At 40.9% G+C, this 5,594-nt stretch overlaps 1 non-coding gene across 1 annotated transcript; it reads left to right on the top strand.

Moving 5' to 3' along the window:
* The first annotated feature begins 4,936 nt into the window (after positions 1 to 4,936).
* On the top strand, positions 4,937 to 5,044 carry LOC130942993 (small nucleolar RNA R71). The gene has a single exon (XR_009071534.1). It is a non-coding gene; the product is annotated as a small nucleolar RNA R71 (small nucleolar RNA).
* The last annotated feature ends 550 nt before the right edge of the window (positions 5,045 to 5,594 follow it).

Below are 5,594 nucleotides of genomic sequence, written 5' to 3'. Positions count from 1 at the left end.
TGTGGCTAACAGATAAGCAGAGAATGACTGGAACCGCTTACCATACTTACAGAACCATGGTCAGAGGGAAAGTTATGTAATTCCATCTGGACAAAATAAGAGAAATCTTCAAGTTGTCTCAACTGCAAGATGATCATGAATCCTTTAATAGGAGAATGGTGAGAGCAGATAAAGGGTTGGATCAAGTTCTAGAGGACATATGCCTCCCTGGAACTAAGTGGATAACCAATTCAAAGGGTGTCCCAAACCAACTCAAGAGGGGAGACCTCAAACCAATTGCAAGAGGTTGGCTAGACTTTATTGGGCGTTCCATATTGCCCACTAGCAACCGTTCTGAGGTCACTATCCAGAGAGCAGTGATGATTCATTGCATTATGCTTGGAAAAGAAGTGGAGGTTCATCATGTGATTGCTTGTGAGATCTATACAATTGCAAATAAGAATTCCACTGAAGCCAAACTGGCCTACCCAAGCTTCATCTCCTTGCTCTGTAAAGAGGCTGGGGTAAAGATGGGAGTAGATGAATTCATACCCATTGAACATCCAATCACCAAGAAGTCAATGGAAGGACAAACACAAGACAACTCTATCAAAAGGAGGGCGCAGGAGTTCCTCCCTGAATTTCCTGAAATTGGCTACTGGGCCAGCCTGGAAGCATCTATCACCAAGATGCAAGAGACTATGGAGCAACTTAAGGAAGAACAGCAGAATCAGAACTGCATGCTCTGCAAATTGCTGAAGGAACAAGAGAAGCAGGGGCGTGAACTTCAAGAACTGAAACGCCAAAAGTTCTCCCCTCAATTTGAGGGAACATCCACTTCTCAAAATCAAGGTTGTTGAGTCCTAACTCTGTGAAAACCTCTATCATTAGGAGCCTATTTAATTTTTTGTTTGTTTTCTATTTTTTGAGTCTTTTTCTTAATTCATAATTAATAAAATTTAAAGTTTATGCCTTAAAGATATGAATGTCCTATGAATCCATCACCTCTCTTAAATGAAAAAATGATTTAATCACAAAAGAACAAGAAGTACAGGATTTCGAATTTATCCTTGAAACTAGTTAAATTAGTTTGATGTGGTGACAATACTTTTTGTTTTCTGAATGAATGCTTGAACAGTGCATATGTCTTTTGAATTTGTTATTTTGAGAATGTTAAAATTGTTGGCTCTTGAAAGAATGAAGGAAAAAGAGAACTGTTATTGAGGATCTAAAAAATCATCAGATTGATTCTTGAAGCAAGAAAAAGCAGTGGATACAAAAAAAATTCGAAAAAAAAAGAAAAAGAAAGAAAAAGAAAGAAAAAGAAAGAAATAAAGTTGTGATCCAAGGCAAAAAGAGTGTGCTTAAGAAACCTGGACACCTATAATTGGAGACTCTAGCAAAGCTGGGTCACAATCTGAAAAGGTTCACCCAATTATGTGTCTGTGGCATGTATGTATCCGGTGGTAATACTGGAAGACAGAGTGCTTTGGGCCACAGCCAAGACTCATACACTAGCTATGTTCAAGAATCATTATACTTAACTAGGACAATCAATAACACTATCTGAGTTCTGAGTTCCTAAAGATGCCAATCATTCTGAACTGCAAAGGATAAAGTGAGATGCCAAAACTGTTCGGAAGCAAAAAGCTACTGGTCCCGCTCATCTAATTGGAACTATGTTTCTTTGATATTTTGGAGTCTATAGTATATTCTCTTCTTTTTATTCTATTTTGATTTTCAGTTGCTTGAGGACAAGCAACAATTTAAGTTTGGTGTTGTGATGAGCGGATAATTTATACGCTTTTTGGCATTGTTTTTAGTATATTTTTAGTATGATTTAGTTAGTTTTTAGTATATTTTTATTAGTTTTTAATTAAAATTCACTTTTCTGGACTTTACTATGAGTTTGTGTGTTTTTCTGTGATTTCAGGTATTTTCTGGCTGAAATTAAGGGTCCTGAGCAAAAATCTGATTCAGAGACTAAAAAGGACTGCAGATGCTGTTGGATTCTGACCTCCCTGCACTCGAAGTGGATTTTCTGGAGCTACAGAAGCCCAATTGGCGCGCTCTCAACGGCATTGGAAAGTATACATCCTGGGCTTTCCAGCAATGTATAATAGTCCATACTTTGCCCGAGATTTGATGCCCAAACCGGCGTTGCAAATCAGCCTCAGAATTTCCAGCGTTTAACGCTGGAACTGGCATAAAAATTGGAGTTAAACGCCCAAACTGGCATGAAAGCTGGCGTTTAACTCCAGAAAAGGTCTCTACACATAAAAGCTTCAATTCTCAGCCCAAGCACACACTAAGTGGACCCAGAAGTGGATTTTTACGTCATTTACTCATTTCTGTATACCCTAGGTTACTAGTTCACTATTAATAGGATCTTTTGACATTGTATCTGTACCTCATGACACTTTACACGTTTCTTTGTGTACTTCTTACAGCATGAGTCTCTAAACCCCATGGTTGGGGGTGAGGAGCTCTGCTATGTCTTGATGGATTAATGCAATTACTACTGTTTCTTATTCAATCATGCTTGCTTCCGTTCTAAGATATCACTTGCTCTTAACCCGGATGAATGTGATGACCCGTGACACTCATCATATTCTCAACTATGAACGCGTGCCTGACAACCACCTCCGTTCTACTTTAGATTGAGTAGATATCTCTTGGATTCTTTAATCAGAATCTTCGTGGTATAAGCTAGAATTGATGGCGGCATTCAAGAGAATCCGGAAGGTCTAAACCTTGTCTGTGGTATTCTGAGTAGGATTCAATGATTGAATGACTGTGACGAACTTCAAACTCCTGAGGGCGGGGCGTTAGTGACAGACGCAAAAGAATCATTGGATTCTATTCCGGCCTGATTGAGAACCGACAGATGGATAGCCGTGCCGCGACAGGGTGCGTTGAACATTTCCACTGAGAGGATGGGAGGTAGCCATTGACAACGGTGAAACCCTACATACAGCTTGTCATGGAAGGAGCCTTGCGTGTTTGATGAAGAAGAAAGTAGGAAAGCAGAGATTCAAAAGATGGAGCATCTCCAAAACCTCAACCTATTCTCCATTACTGCATAAAAAGTACTTATTTCATGTTCTTTTGCTTTTCACAATCAACCCTGATAATTTCTGATATCCTGACTAAGATTTACAAGATAACCATAGCTTGCTTCAAGCCGACAATCTCCGTGGGATCGACCCTTACTCACGTAAGGTATTACTTGGACGACCCAGTGCACTTGCTGGTTAGTTGTGCGGGGTTACAAAAGTGTGATTGCAATTTCGTGCACCAGGGATCCTGTGGGGTCCACAGATCCTGAGGTGTCAAGGAAAAGTCATCCCTGCACCAAATGGCATGAAAAAATGCGTTTTGAGCCAATTCTGGCGTTAAACGCCGGGCTGGTGCCCATTTCTGGCGTTTAACGCCAGGTTCTTGCCCTTTCCTGGCGTTTAACGCCAGTCTGGTGCCCCTTTCTGGCGTTAAACGCCCACCTGCTAGCCTTACTGGCGTTTAAACGCCAGTAGGTTCTTCCTCCAGAGTGTGCTGTTTTTCTTCCTGTTTTTCATTCTGTTTTTGCTTTTTCAATTGATTTTGTGACTTCTCCTGATCATCAACCTACAAAATAAAATAAAATAACAAAGGAAAATATGTAAAATATAACATTGGGTTGCCTCCCAACAAGCGCTTCTTTAATGTCAGTAGCTTGACAGAGGGCTCTCATGGAGCCTCACATTTTCTCAGAGCAATGTTGGAACCTCCCAACACCAAACTTAGAGTTTGAATGTGGGGGTTCAACACCAAACTTAGAGTTTGGTTGTGGCCTCCCAACACCAAACTTAGAGTTTGACTGTGGGGGCTCTGTTTGACTCTGATTTGAGAGAAGCTCTTCATGCTTCCTTTCCATGGTGACAGAGGGATATCCTTGAGCCTTAAACACCAAGGATTCTTCATTCACTTGAATGATCAATTCTTCTCTATCAACATCAATCACAGCCTTTGCTGTGGCTAGGAAGGGTCTGCCAAGGATGATGGATTCATCCATGCACTTCCCAGTCTCTAGGACTATGAAATCAGCAGGGATGTAATGGTTTTCAATCTTTACCAGAACATTCTCTACAAGTCCATAAGCTTGTTTTCTTGAATTGTCTGCCATCTCTAGTGAGATTCTTGCAGCTTGTACCTCAGAGATCCCTAGTTTCTCCATTACAGAGAGAGGCATGAGGTTTACACTTGACCCTAAGTCACACAGAGCCTTCTTGAAGGTCATGGTGCCTATGGTACAAGGTAGTGAAAACTTCCCAGGGTCTTGTCTCTTTTGAGGTAATTTCTGCCTAGACAAGTCATCCAGTTCTTTGGTGAGCAAAGGAGGTTCGTTCTCCCAAGTCTCATTTCCAAATAACTTGTCATTTAGCTTCATGATTGCTCCAAGGTATTTAGCAACTTGCTCTTCAGTGACATACTCATCCTCTTCAGAGGAGGAATACTCATCAGAGCTCAGAGACCATGGTTGCTAAGTCAGAGTTGTTCTGCTTAGAATTCTCTGTCTGTTGCTGAGAAGATGATGGAAAAGGCTTGCCATTGCTAAACCTGTTTCTTCCACCATTATTGTTGTTGAAACCTTGTTGAGGTCTCTGTTGATCCTTCCATGAGAAATTTGGATGATTTCTCCATGAAGAATTATAGGTGTTTCCATAGGGTTCTCCTAGGTAATTCACCTCTTCCATTGAAGGGTTCTCAGGATCATAGGCTTCTTCTTCAGATGAAGCATCCTTAGTACTGCTTGGTGCATTTTGCATTCCAGACAGACTTTGAGAAATCAAATTGACTTGTTGAGTCAATATCTTGTTCTGAGCCAGAATGGCATTCAGAGTATCAATCTCAAGAACTCCTTTCTTCTGAACAGTTCAAAGAGACCATCATAGAAAATACCTATGATGCTCCATTCAGAAAGCATGTCAGAAGGACATTTTCTGATCAATTATTTGTATCTTTCCCAAGCTTCATAGAGGGATTCTCCATCCTTCTATCTAAAGGTTTGGACTTCCACTCTAAGCTTACTCAATTTTTGAGGTGGAAAGAACTTTGCCAAGAAGGCATTGACTAGCTTTTCCCATGAGTCCAGGCTTTCTTTAGGTTGTGAGTCCAACCATGTCCTAGCTCTGTCTCTTACAGCAAAAGGGAATAGCATCAGTCTGTAGACCTCAGGGTCAACCCCATTAGTCTTGACAGTGTCACAGATTTGCAAGAATTCAGCTAAGAACTGATGAGGATCTTCCAATGGAAGTCCATGGAACTTGCAATTCTGTTGCATTAGAGAAACTAATTGAGGCTTAAGCTCAAAGTTGTTTGCTCCAATGGCAGGGATAGAGATGCTTCTCCCATAGAAGTTGGGAGTAGGTGCAGTAAAGTCACCCAGCACCTTCCTTGCATTGTTGGCATTGTTGTTGTTTTCGGCTGCCATGTGTTCTTCTTCTTTGAAGATTTCTGTTAGGTCCTCTGCAGAGAGTTGTGCCTTAGCTTCTCTTAGCTTTCGCTTCAAGGTCCTTTCAGGTTCAGGATCAGCTTCAACAAGAATGCCTTTGTCTTTGTTCTTGCTCATATGAAAG

The sequence above is a fragment of the Arachis stenosperma genome, chromosome 7 (genome assembly GCF_014773155.1).
Source record: "Arachis stenosperma cultivar V10309 chromosome 7, arast.V10309.gnm1.PFL2, whole genome shotgun sequence".
NCBI classification, from domain to species: Eukaryota; Viridiplantae; Streptophyta; class Magnoliopsida; order Fabales; family Fabaceae; genus Arachis; species Arachis stenosperma.
Note: the sequence above shows the minus strand (reverse complement) of the source record. Positions and strands in the feature narration are given on the sequence as shown.